Consider the following 13,998-nt stretch of genomic DNA (forward strand, 5'->3'; position numbering starts at 1 on the left):
CTGCAACGAGCCTGCTCACAACGTGGGTTTCAGGAGACCCCTCGCCAATCCAGCTCTTCCCAGGATCATCATCCAGGGACCAGCTGGAGTGTTCGAGAATTGCCATCTATCTTAAATATTATCAGCATAAGTTGTACCTAGTCATTTGGAGTTAGGGGATCTGATTTTAATGAGGTAGATTGACCACTTATTTAAAATGCTGGTCTAGGTTTCTTGATTTAATCAACTTTCAGCAAATAGCGTTTGTCATTTTGTGTGCGTGTGCCTGTCATTTGATATGAAATTTAAGTGTTTATTTATTTATTTTGAGCGGGGAAGGGCAGAGAGAGACGGAAAGAGAAAATCCCAAGCAGGCTCCTTACTGTCAGTGCAGAGCCCGACCAGGGGCTCAATCTCGAGAACTGTGAGATCATAACCTAAGTCAAAATCAAGACTCAGACACTTAAAAAAAAAAAAAGACTCAGACACTTAACCAACTGAGCCACCCAGGCACCCAATGATATAAATTTTTTTTTCCTTCTAACTTTGTATCATCTTATTTATGTTTCTTGAAAGAGATTTTTTTTTTTTTAATTTACATCCAAATTAGTTAGTATATAGTGCAACAATGATTTCAGGAATAGATTCCTTAATGCCTCTTACCCATTTAGCCCATCCCCCCTCCTACAACCCCTCCCGTAACCCTCAGTTTGTTCTCCATATTTATGAGTCTCTTCTGTTTTGTCCCCTTCCCTGATGTTCATCTGTTTTGTCTCTTAAAGTCCTCATATGAGTGAAGTCATATGATTTTTGTCTTTCTCTAATTTCACTTAGCATAATACCCTCCAGTTCCATCCATGTAGTTGCAAATGGCAAGATTTCATTCTTTTTGATTGCTGAGTAATACTCTAGTGTGTGTGTGTGTGTGTGTGTGTGTGTGTGTGTGTGTGTGTGTATACACATATACATATATACCACATCTTCTTTATCCATTCATCCACCGACGGACATTTGGGCTCTTTCCATACTTTGGCTATTGTTGATAGTGCTGCTATAAACATGGGGGTGCATGTGCCCCTTTGAAACAGCACACCTGTATCCCTTGGATAAATGCCTAGTAGTGCAATTGCTGGGTCATAGGGTAGCTCTATTTTTAGTTTTTGAGGAACCTCCATACTGTTTTCCAGAGTGGCTGCACCAGCTTGCATTCCCAATTGATATAAATTTTATACACGATCTTTACGCTTCAGGTTTGGCTGTAGGCTACATTTGACTATGGGGACTTTAAAAAATGTTAATCCCATTAAATGATTAACTAATTAAAATCAATCATTAACTTCACAAATGTATCTAAAGAAATATGGAAAGATGATTTTGTTGATAAATTTAACAAAAATAGAGGACATAAATAACTGGAGTCATTGGGAGATGAACCCTCTCCAGCTAATTGGTCAGTTTTGCATTTTGACCGTGAGTTTATTTTTGTCAGATTCTGTGAAGAGACCACCATTACCAAAAAATATACTGACACTATAAAAGTATTTTAGATTTTATTTTCCTAATAATCTGGATTACTTCTTCTATGCATTAAACTTTAACAAATTAAGTGATTTTTTTAACACTATGACAGCAATACAAATAAAATAGTTAAAATTGTAATCACCTCAACATGAAAAATCACTTTGCCTTCCTATTTAGAGCCCCTTAGGGGTGCCTGGGTGGCTCAGTTGTTTAAGCATCCCACTTTGCCTCACCGTTTGTGAGTTTGAGCCCTGCCCCAGGCTCCTCACTGACAGTGCGGTGGAGCCTGCTGGGGATTCTCTCTCTCTCCCTCTCTCTCTCTGCTCCTCCCCTCCCCTCTCTCCAAAAATAAATAAACTAACTTAAAACAAACAAACAAACAAACAAACAAACAAACAAACTTCTGCTCTAAAGAAACCATGCTGGTGACACACACACGGTCACCCACTCACACAATCCCTGGCCACCAGGGCACATGGGCGCTGATGGCCACACGCTTAGTCAGTGGCACCCCAGCTCCCAGGTGTCAGATTTGGAGTCTAGCAGCCACAGAAATTGGGCTTCCAGGACACTGGACTGGAGCCTGATTTCCTTGTTTCCCAAGTTATCTTTGATTATATGCTGGTTGTTATATTTCAAAGATTATTTGTAGGAATAATTTGGTATGAAGGTAGCTTTCTCCTCAGAGAGTTTGTGTTTGCTGCTTTCAAGAGCCTGGGGGCATTGCCAGTGCTGAGCTATTCAAAGTTGAGGCTTGGGATGCCCTGCCGTAGCCCAGGCAAACAGAACCAGGCTGTGATTCTAGTTTACCCTTAACCAGGCATATTGTGGGGAATGGGGTCTCCTGTTAGACTTTCCACCCGGAGCAGGCCCGGGGACATATTCATCTCAAGAGGCCATCAGTAGGAAAGTTCAACCCTCCGCTTCAGTGCAATCCTCAGGAAGGGACCAGCCTCTGGGCTCCTCACTCCTTGATCCCCGTGCCTTAGGATGCTGTCCTACCTCATCCCATCTTGTCAGCTCTTTACAGAGGTTATTTTCAACATTTTATCCAGCTTATTTAGCTGTTTCAGCAGGAGGGTTGCTGGGGAGAGTTATCCTATTACAGGAGAGTCCTGTTGTTTTAATTTGAGTTCCTTTGATTAGTGGCGGATCCCAGCCTCTCTTCTTACACCAGTGGCAATTCCAATTTCCTCTTCTGCAAAATGCCTGCTCATCCCCTGTGCCCTCTTTTCTCCTAGTTTCCTGCTTTTCTCTTGTTGATGTGAAGGTGTTCCTTAAATACCCTGGATGTTAATTCTGTTAATTGTATACATCTTTTCCTAGTCTGTTATCCAGCCATTGAGTGCATTTCTGGTGTTTTCCTGGACAGAAATCCTTGATTTTGATGTGGGCAAATTCAACATATTCTCCTCTAGAAGGTTTGCAATGTGTCAATATCGTCCTTAATAACTGCTGTTCAAAGCCAGCCCTTCCAGTGTCATTTGACCTGCACGAAGTAGAGGGGCCCTGACCTTCTGCTATTTGTTCACTAAGCTTGTATTTTCACAGGCTAAGTCTGCAGTGTTGGCTGGTGACCTTGCCACATCGCTGCTTCATTTGTTAGTTTCCAATATAAACCACAAGTCCCTGACGTGTGTTGCTGTTAAACCGTATACCCCCTCATCCTGTGCTAGGGAAGTTAAGTCTTAGACCTACAGGCAGAGCACAGATCTCTATTATTTTTCATCTTGATTCGGCCCACCGTTCCCGGCTGCTAAGTTATTTTTGGACCCCGATTCATCCAGTGCTTTGGCTGTCCCAGTTTTTTGCCACCTGAAACTTTGGTAAATATGTCATCTGTTTCTCTGTCCAAGTAACTGGAGAGAATATGGAGCACAAGAGGACTAAGGCCAGAACCCTGGACCGTGTCCCCAGAGTCCTCTTTCAGGCAGATATTGACTAATTAATGATAACATCCCCTGAGAGTTCTTGAGGAGCATCTAAATGTCTGAGCCTGGGCTGAGTGCTGGGGATGCAAGATGGCGGAGGAAACAAGTCCTCCACCCTCACAGGGCTCACACCCTAGTGGAGGAGGCAGAGGCAATTACATATACAAATTACAACTTCCCCTTGTTCTTTTGTTTTTACAAAGAACTCCCTCACAGATCGTCTCTTTTGAGCCCTGTTCGGCATAGGCAGTCAACCAGGAATAAGTTTACTTAACCACACACCATCCTCAATCTCCCAAGTTATCCTTGGGGCTATTAGGAGATCAGTCAAATGCTTTGCTGAAATTCACGGGCATGGTGTCTGCCGTACTAGTGAAATGCATCAGACAGGACAGAGGTCAATCTGGCAAGAATTATTCTTCACGAATGCACCCTTTGTAATCGCTTACTAATTATTTGTTCATAATTCACTGAGTGTCCCCCGGGGGCATTTCCTGAAAGGTCCATGAGGCGCATTCTCGCACTGTGCTGATCATCAGGCCCAGAAGATTCAAGAGGATTTTACAGTCTGCACTGCTTATCCTTCAGCCCAGCAACTCAGGGGGGCCGGTAAAGCCATCTTCTGGGTCCAGTGTACCCCCTCCCACTGCCAGGAGGCGGTAACAGTGTTCCTCCAACTGTGTGGGGGGATTGGGGTCCTCTCCCATTAATGAATTAGGAAATGCATTTAGCAAGTCGTGACTAGCATTTCCTTTTAAATAAAATAGAATGAATAGAAAGTATCAGAGAGCATTGTAGGTGGTAAGGGTACATGCTGTTTTATGAAATTTTTCTTTCAGTTATATATTATACGTATGCATGCTGGGTTAAGATCTGTGGGTCTTGGTGGAAAAAGTTCGAAAGCTACCGGCAGTGATTAAGCCCATCCTCTTGAGTCAGCTAGAACAGGGTTCAGCTGTGACTTTGGGCGAGTTACTCAACCTAAGAGAATTTCACCGATAAAACAAGATTGTAATACCTATCTCCTTGGGCTTTTATGAGGATTAAATGAAATAATAAGTGAAAATTGCTTGGTTCAGCACCTGGAATGTATGTGTTCAGAAGACGTGGTTATTTTCTAGCTTTGAAGATATGCACACATGGCCTGGTTTCCTTCTCATTCCCAGCGCTATTAATTTCACTTCCTCCTTTCTATTTTCAGCAGTTTGGAGAAGCAAGTCTGTGGCTTTCTAGCAATCCTGGATTTTATGGATATTATCTCTCACATCTCAGAGGGTTTCAAGGCTCATAAACCTGCTTCTCCTGCGGCTCGATGCCTGTGTTGCCTGCTGTTTGGGGGTGGCTCTGCATGCCCCAGCCCACCCTTTTCCATCGGAGGCCAGCCTCCTGGGCCCCTCTGGTTACCAGCGGGGGCCGTGGGTGTTTTTAAAAGTAGGCTCTCTCCTTCCTTTTCCTCTGAGGAAAGGAAACCTTTTCCTGCTTGTCTCCCCAGGGTTGTAACCTCTCTTGCATTCCCCGGGCCTGGGCCTCTTCTTTTCCCGCCTCAGGTCACCCCTGCTCCTTGGCCAGGGGGCAGGGGTGCGCTCAGCCCAACCGCTGGCCTCATTGCGGCTGCCCTCACTGTTCTCTCACCCGGGGTGCTGGAGCCATCTGCCGCGGGGGTTTGTGGGGCCGCTCATCTCTACCCCCTCTCCCTGAGCTGGGGTCCAAGGGTCAGGGGGTGGGGGGCAGACTGCAAAGCCCACCTACTCTCAGGAACAGGCACCGGGCTGATGACTTTCTGGCCATGTGAAAACTCCACGCGCCTCACTAGTTCACATCAAGTACTGGAGGTGCTGAGATGACGAAGAAATGCTCCCGGAGTTCAAAAATTCAGTCTAGTTCTAGGTCTTTAATGCCACCCTTCAAAAAAGCAGCAGGCGCAGGGGTGGGGGGCACCTCTAACAGTGGAAACTACCTACCTTAACGGTAGGTAACAGCTATGTAACAGCTTCTAGAACAACACAATCAGAATCAAAGAAATTGGAAGGCCGAAGCCAAGTTTGCTTTTGAAAAAAGCCTGTTCCCATTTCAGGGATTTTCCTCCTCAAGTGTCTACAAAACAGATACCATTCTTGTTTTTCTTTTTAGATTACGTATTTAGTGCCATGGGTCAGGAGGGAAGTGGGACACCAGAGCATTACTTCCAGGCCACACTGAACACAGCATCACATGGAGCAAACCCAGAGTCACAAAGTCCACTCCACTTCTGGAGACAGGTCCCCGAGTGACCGTGGGACACTCCCCTCTGCTCACAACTAGCAAATAAACATCACTTAGAGAAAAGTTTGTGATCAGTGCACCAGCAGGCAACAAAATGGATACTTCTCAAATATTCCAAGATTGTACACCCTTATCAACAATCAAATTAGAACTAGGCTTTAATTTTTAAAAAGAGCTAAGATAGGAACTACTTTTCTACAACTTTCCTTTGGCCAAACATGGGTTATAAATGGTTTTTAATCTGTGCTTTACAAAATGGGGAGCTGATGTGTCAAAATTAAATTTCAAGAGAAAAAGATGTATAGAAAGATCAGCTGAGCAGAGCCCTAATCCTGAAAATAATCCTTAAAAAAGATTCTAGTAACTAATGGTTAGTAAATAGCCACACACATATTTTTTCAGTTTTTTAATTTCTCATTCTGATTACAAAATACATTAGAGGCACAGGACATAGAAAATGAGTTTCTCCAGTAATTCCATTTCCAGTGTCAAACCTCAGAAACAGTTGTGTGTCTGACCCACCTTCTCACAGGGAGATGCCTGTGTGTGAACACCCCCAGAAGCGTGTGTAGAAGTAGAAATGTCTGCTTCCATCCACTCGTTTGAGGTACTTCTGCCTGGCGAAGGATGGGGAGCAGGGCCTCAGGCCAGTGCTGGGGGTAGTACACCTCTCGCCCCACCGTGTTTTCTCAGCTAGGGTTGTCCAAAAGACAGGGGAACATTGGGCGGGGGGGAGAGGGACTCAAAGGAAACACGTCAATGTGGCATTCTGCAGTGTGGGAATAAGGACATGGGACAGGAAGAGCTGGGAGGTGGGAGGCAATGGCAAGAGTGACAAAAGAGGCCGCTGGAGAGGCAAAGGTGCAGGGGGAGGGCGGCACCCCCTCCACCCTCAGTGAGTGACTTCAGGGGACCCCACCCCCACGCTGCACACCCTGCTCCTGGTGGCTGTGCACAGAGCAGCTCCCACAGGCGGTGAGCGGTGGCGGTGCCCCTGGATGTCACCAGGCAACTGCTCAGGACAAAGCCCTCCCCAGGAGATGTGGGAGCCAGACGCTCTGCCTCCCCCTCTCCAGTTTATTCAGTCAGAGTTAGGAATGCTGGGCCAGTCCTTACCATTGTGGAGCTACACTCGCAGGCGGATGACACAGGAATAGGATGAGTTGAAATAGGGAACACAATTTACTCAGGGATGTCTTTCTGGAAAAGTTATGTTTCAACTGAGACTTGAACACAACCCCCCCGCCACCCTGCACCTGACCATCCTCCAGGCACTATCCCTCCAGGGAGTAATTTCATCCAGCCTGTCACCGTCACCGGCTGTCTACATGTCGCAACATGGCCTATCTGGCTATGGCCCCTACCTAAGACCCTCTGTTTAGTTCTCTTTTGCTCAAGGCTGAGATGACCTCAACTCACTATTCCCTCAAGTGCACCATTTGTGTTGCTGTTTAAGAAAGCCATACAGAGAAAGACAGATACCATATGTGTTCACTCTTATGTGGATCCTGAGAAACTTAACAGGAACCCATGGGGGAGGGGAAGGAAAAAAAAAAAAAAAGAGGTTAGAGTGGGAGAGAGCCAAAGCATGAGACTCTTAAAAACTGAGAACTGAGGGCTGATGGGGGGGTGGGAGGGAGGGGAGGGTGGGTGATGGGTATTGAGGAGGGCACCTGTTGGCATGAGCACTGGGTGTTGTATGGAAACCAATTTGACAATAAATTTCATATATTTAAAAAATATAAATAAATAAATAAATAAATAAATAAATAAATAAAGCAAGCCCGGGGGGTGGGGGGAAGACATCCTATGCCAGACAGCTGGGGTGAGCTTTTATCACCAGAGGTCTGGGTACCAGCCTGACGCCAAGTCTAACGAGGGCACCCTGCACACAAGACTACCTCCTTCTCCTGGAAATCTGGGGAGTGGGTTTCCTATGCAAGGACAAGTCTCTTGTGGCAATGGAGGACATGCCACTTGTTTTCTGGAGAGCTGCCTCAGTACTGCAGGTAACCCGGCTTCTGCGAGCCCTCCACACAACCTTAAGGGCTTCCAGAAGTCAGGCCACTACAAGTTTCATCTCTTTTATATCCCGCCGTTGGTAACGCTCCTCTCCAACCTCCAATCAAGCTCATGTGGCCTCTAGACCCTGATGCGACGCACCCACTGCAATGGCTGGTTCCAGAAAGGTCATGGCTGTGTAACAGGAATACTGTGATATAACTCCCCACCTCCTCCGGCCCCTCCTTCTGAGAACGTGTGTGCGGGGGTGAGGCATCCGACGCGGAGAGTAGGGTATAATAGGATCTTTGCTTTCATCAGGCAAGTGTGACTCAGTCTTACCCTCCAGCTCTAGACCTGCTTGCCGTCTGTGCTCTGCCCCCACTCTCTCCAGAACCGGCTCACATGCTTTGCTACTAGTGCTTCACCAGCAAAACCTGGAGTGCTGCCCCACAAAAGCTACATCCACATCCTAAACCCTGGAGCCTATGACTGTGAACTGATACAGAAAAAGAGAGTTTGCAGATGTAGTTAAGTGGAGAATCCTGAGATGAGTCCATCCTGGATTGTGAGGTGAGCCCTAAATCCAAACACAAGTGTCCTAAGAGACACAGGCAGCATAGCGGGCCTTGTGAAGACACAGGCAGAGAATGGGGTTCCACAGCCACACAAACCAAGGAGCCTCTGGAGCCCCAGAAGCTGGCAGAGGCAAAGCATTATCCCTGAGGGCCTGCGGAGGGAGCACGGCCCTGCTGGTACCTTGATTTTGGACATCGGGCCTGCAGAACTCTGAGAATTCCTGTTGTTTCAAGCCAGCCAGCTGGCAGTGGTGCATTAGGGCAGCCCCAGGGACCTAACACACCACCCTTAGCAGACCCAGGGGCCATTCCCAGTCCCACGCCCACTCACCCCGCAGCAGCACTTGGAGGTGACCGTTCCGTCATCAGACGCTGCCTTTACCGTGATTTCCTGGCTCCACAATGCCGTTTTCCTACCTCACAGGACACTTTCACAATCTTTTATGCTGAGTCCCTCACTTCTCCCCACTGCTAAATGTTGGACGCCCCTAGCTCAGCCATGAATCCTCTTCATGAAGCATCCTGTTCCACGGCTCTAAACACCATCCACACACTGACACTCCCAATTTACCTCTGCAGGATGCGGGCACAGTAGGGGCTCCAAAACAATTTGGGGAAAGAGTAAAATCTTTTCACATAAATCACCATTTCAAATGTGTTTACCATACTGGGGCACCTGGCCGGCTCTGGCTCAGTCGGCAGAGTGTGCGACTCTTGATCTCAGGGTGGTGAGTTTGAGCCCCGTGGTGGGTGTAGAGCTTACTTAAAAAAAAAAAAAAAAAAAAAAATTAACAAATGTAATAAATGTGTTTACCACACTCACTTTGAAAGCACTTTCAGATATACTCTCTTGCTCTTCTCATAAAAGCCCCGTGGCTCCTGGGGCTCCTGGGTGACTCAACATCCAACTTCAGCTCAGGTCATGACCTCGCACTTCACAAGTTCAAGCCCTGCATCAGGCTCTCTGTCAACGCAGAGCCTGCTTCAGATCCTCTGTCTCCCTCTCTGCCCGTCCCCCACTGGCATGTTCTCTCTCAAAAATAAACAAACGTTAAAAAAAAAAAAAAAAAAGCCCTGTGGCTCTTCTGTGACTGGGTGCTAGTCCTTCAGCTATTCTGTGGCAGAACACAGGTTTCTGGATCTTTCATGCCTCTCCTGTTGACCCTCTCACAAGGCTAGAGTATCCCCTAAAGGTTCTGTTCCATGATCATGCTGTTGCAAGATTCCTCTGCAGAAGGAATCCAGTCTGTGACCCCGCCCTCTGATTATTAAGGCTTCTTAAGAGGTTTTTCTCTCTAGAACAGGGGTTGGCAAAGTAGGACCTATGGGCCAGATCTGGTCAGCTCTCTGTTTTTGCAAAGAAAATCTTCCTGGAATACAGCCACATTCATTTGTGTACGTACCGTCTAGCTGCTTTTGTGCCCCAACAGCAGAGCTGAGTAGCTACGACAGAAACCATAGAGCTCATGAGCCCAACATATTTACTCTCTGGCCCTTTACAAAAACAGCGTGGCCACCCATGCTCCGGAATTAGCCACAGTGAAGGTCTCCCCTCCTTAGCGTGCTTGCACAATCTGTCTCCTGCATCCATTCTGGGGTAGTCAGGTGTGATCTTTTCTGCTTTCCCACTCATCACACTCATGGGATTGGAAATTGTATGAAACCTACTACGTTGACGGTCCTCATGATTATTAACAACCTTTTTTCCTTCCTCTCTCCCAGTCAATGCCTCTTCCCAAAGTGGAGTCTTTAATGATCAGTAAGGTTGGTATTCCTCACAAAGGCCTTCCCACATTCGCGATACTCCCAGGTTTCTCTCCTGTGTGGACTCTTTGATAGACCCTTAGATTCATTTTGGCTGAAGGCTTTTTCACACCTCTGGCACTCTTAAGACTTCTCTGCAGTCTGAATAGTCTGATGGGTGATGACATGGGGCTGATTTCTGAAAGCCTTCCCACAATGGCCACATGTAAAAGGCTTTTCCCCAGAGACTACTCAGAGGCACCAAGCTTTGGGAGCTCTGATGTTTGTGGGGCTTCTCTCCAGTGTCAACTCTACAGCGCACAGTAATTAATGTAATACATAAAAGCTCTCCCACCCTTGTTGCACACATATAGCCTACTAGGGGTGTGAACTCTCTGATACGTAATGTGCTATAACCTATTGCTTTACATCCTACGCAGCTTTTCTCTAGTGTGGACTGTGTAATCAACAACAAAAAGCAGCCTCCTGAGGAAAGGCCTCTCTGCACTCCTTACAGATATACATATACTCCTTCTAATCAGGAAGAAAGGGAAAGGGGCCTCGTTGTCTTCGAAGGTTCTTCCACGCTTGGAGCCTTGTCTATTACGAAGAACTAATGAGGAGCTTGAGTGATTGGTTCCTGGTGATTCCTGGTGCTATCTCTCCACCCTCAGCTCTCAGGACTCTTCTTCCCATGTGTCGGAAGCTGGGAACTAGAGCTGAAGGTCTTGCCACATTGCTTACATCCACTGCCTTCTATCTGCTGCGGACAGTCACAGCCCTGGACACACAATTTCCCACACTTGCTGCAGGAGTGGGCTCTCTCTGGTGTGGGCACACTGATGCACAAGAATCTTTTTGCTTCTCGGTGCTTTCTCATACTCTGTATATCCATCACATTCTCTTGCCAGTGCAGTTCCTCTGGGCTGCAGAACGGGACAGTGCAAACCTCTCTCCACTACATTTTCTGATACGCAGTAAGTTGTGACTTCCCAGTGGATCTCTAACTGCACTCACCATACTTGAAGGATCTTTTCTTCTAAGACCTCTGGTCTTAGAGACTCTAGGAAAGTCTACCAAATTGGATCTCTGGGGCCCAGCCTTTGGGAGTTTTCCCCACACCTTCCCTCCATACTCAGTGTGGTCAGAAAGACCCTGCTTTACTGCTGACTCCACCTTCTTGGCTCTGCTCTCACCATCTGACAAATAAAAACATGGCATGACCTGATAGCCACTGTGAGCAAAAACCAACCCGAGAACAGAACAATCAAAGAGAGAATAGGAGGGGCGCCTGGGTGGCTCAGTCAGTTAAGCATCTAACTTTGGCTCAGGTCGTGATCTCACAGCTCGTGAGTTCGAGCCCCACATCGGACTCTGTGCTGACAGCTCAGAGCCTGGAGCCTGCTTTGGATTCTGTGTCTCCCTCTCTCTCTCTCTGCCCCTCCCCTGTTCATGTTCTGTCTCGGTCTCAAAAATGAACATTTAAAAAAAAGGGAGAGGGAGAGAGAGAGAGAGAGAGAGAGAGAGAGAGAGAGAGAGAGAGAATGGGATTGTGCAGCATTTACCCTCCCAACCCTTCACAGTAAGGCAGGGAAGGGGGCTTGAACGGAGACAGGAGCCAGCAAAGAAGGCCGAGTAGACTGGTAAACACAGAGCATAAGAGGGAGGGGACAAAGGACAGAACAAAACACCTAGGAAATAAATAGGAAAATCAGCCAATGTATGAAGATGAAGTCAACCCCTTGAATGTAAGGGGTGAGAAAACAAAGAAGCAGGCAAAGGGGAATGGCTGAGGGCAGAGGTCCTCGGCGTCGTCACACAGACAGACCAGGCAGAGGCATGGCATCAGCCGCCATCCTCTGGGTGGTGACGGCTAGCCCCAGAAAGGAATGTGTGCTGGGTATTCCTGTGCCCATCAGATTTCCATCCGGTGGCTAAGAGACCAAGAGAAAATGAGGAATCCCCTAGATCCGTGTTCTGCCTTGGGTGCAGCCATGTTTCAAAAGGCACGAGGCAGGGGTCACAACAAGGAGGGAGCGAATGGCCCCCCTCACTCACTGGTGCAAATGAAGTCCTCCGTCCCTCAGTGGCCGGCAGACCTGGTCCCCGCTGCGCTTCCCTTTGTTCTAGGAAGATGATCAGATTAGGCTGGGAAAAATGAAATTCTGTTCATAGTACTGAGACAGGAAAGGGGACATGGTGGACCAAAACCAGCCTTAGCCCTAACCATGAAACGGGTATGGCAGGGGAGCCAACAGGCAGGCTGCCATCTAAGGGGATGACCATCTCAGGACAGAAGTGAAACCCCCACGGGCAGGTCTTCAATACAAAGGCAGATCATCTGGGTGCTGCAGAGGGTAGACTCAGATCACAGAAAAGGTGCCCATTCCCAGTGAGGGAAATATCAGAACCCAACATTTATGGGAGGCAGAACTAGCCCACGTTTCATCAGGAGGAACCACGGAGCTTACAAGGATCCAGAAAGTAAAACCAACTAACCTGAAATCTTTAGAGCATGCTGCTAGCAAATGGGTGGCAGCAATGACTTAGTTATAGCAATGGATGAACTGAGTCACACAGATTTCTGCCCCAGTCATATCACATTCCCCAAATTCTCCATCACATCTTAATGGAGACTCCTCTCGGAAGGGTCAGATGATGCCAGTCCCCATGAGTGAAGTGTAGAGCTGTGGCCTCACACGTCCTCGAAGGTCACCCAATCCTGAAACACGTGATTTCTACTGCCACCAGAGGAATAATCCCTGAGGGGCACAACCAGATTCAGCAGGGTAAAGGGGAGGCTTTGAATCTATGTTTATACCTGACAAGCAAAGACAGCTATGGAATAAGACAAGGGTCAAGTTTAGGAAGACCCTTCCAGCAGAGAAGCGGTGGTCAGGGCTGCCATGGTTAGCAAATGTCACAGCGATGAAAGTGTAAGGGAAAACTGCGTTTCTCTCCTCTCTCCCAACACTTTTGGTCACCAAATGTGTGTCTATTGGGGGGGCCAATGTGGGGAGGAGAGTGTTCCTACACCAAGCAGTTCTCTGACACCAGCTGGGTGTCCCACAGTTTAGAGATTTCAAGTAATCTCTATACCCAATGTGGGGCTTGAACTCACAATCCCAAGATCAAGAGTCACGTGCTCTATGGACTGAGCCAGGCAGGCACTCCAAGCGTGTCCCACAATTTAACTCAATTTTGACACTATGTGGAGAAAGCATCAGATCCTACAGGTTAAGGGCTCAGTTCCACTGGTCTGTCCCCACTTCAGACACCAGTCTTAAGTCCAAGTTGTCACCTGCACTAACTGACTGCCTATAAATCAGGTTCCTGTGACCCTCTCCTCAGGTTCCATTAATTTGCTAGAGGCGCTCTCAGAACTCAGGAAAACTGTACTTACTATTGCCAGTTTATTACAAAGGGTATTAAAAGATATGAATAAACAGTTAGATGAAGGGATACATAAGCAGAGCACAGGTGCCTCCTCCCCTGTGGACTTAGGATGTGCCACCTCCTGGCAAATGGACACATTCTTGTTCATCAACCCGGAGGAGCTCATCAAATCTCACTGCCCAGCAATTTTTTGAGGGCTTATTATCCAGCCCTCTTCCCTTCCCACAGATTGGCAGGTGGCGCTGAAAATTGCAACCCTCCAATTACTTGATCTTTCTGGTGATCAGCTCCATCCTGAGGTTATCAAGGGACCTTACCTTAAGTGCCCTTGTTAGCATAAACCCAGTGCACTTGGAAAGGGACTCCTGAAGAGTAGCAAGAGACAATCCTATCACCCAGGAAATTCCAAGGGTTTTAGGAGCTCACTGCCAGGAATCAGGGACAAGGACCAAATATATTTATTATACCACAGGAAGGAATGCAAACTTGAATTAATTAGGTGGCCAGCCAAGGTCTCAGGAAGGACAGCAGAGGGAAGTAAGGCTTCACAGACCCAAGTGGTAGGGCTGTGGCTGCCATGACTGGGC

The 13,998-nt window shown here is 47.3% G+C and overlaps 1 long non-coding RNA gene across 4 annotated transcripts in view; it reads right to left on the minus strand.

Annotated features, from left to right (window-relative positions):
* LOC123608249 overlaps positions 1-13,998 on the minus strand; it is a 50,537-nt gene that overhangs the window by 22,919 nt on the left and 13,620 nt on the right. The window contains exons 4-5 of one of the 4 annotated variants that reach the window (XR_006717144.1): positions 6,810-6,893; positions 1,844-6,310 (exon numbers count right to left, since the gene is read on the minus strand). The exons of 1 other annotated variant lie outside the window; for it this stretch is intronic. This is a non-coding gene — a long non-coding RNA (uncharacterized LOC123608249). Of the gene's footprint in view, positions 1-1,843; positions 6,894-11,470; positions 12,164-13,998 lie in introns of those variants that run through there. 2 more of the 4 variants (XR_006717143.1, XR_006717145.1) reach the window with 2 other exon arrangements.

Source organism: Leopardus geoffroyi, chromosome B2 (assembly GCF_018350155.1).
Source record: "Leopardus geoffroyi isolate Oge1 chromosome B2, O.geoffroyi_Oge1_pat1.0, whole genome shotgun sequence".
Taxonomy (NCBI): domain Eukaryota; kingdom Metazoa; phylum Chordata; class Mammalia; order Carnivora; family Felidae; genus Leopardus; species Leopardus geoffroyi.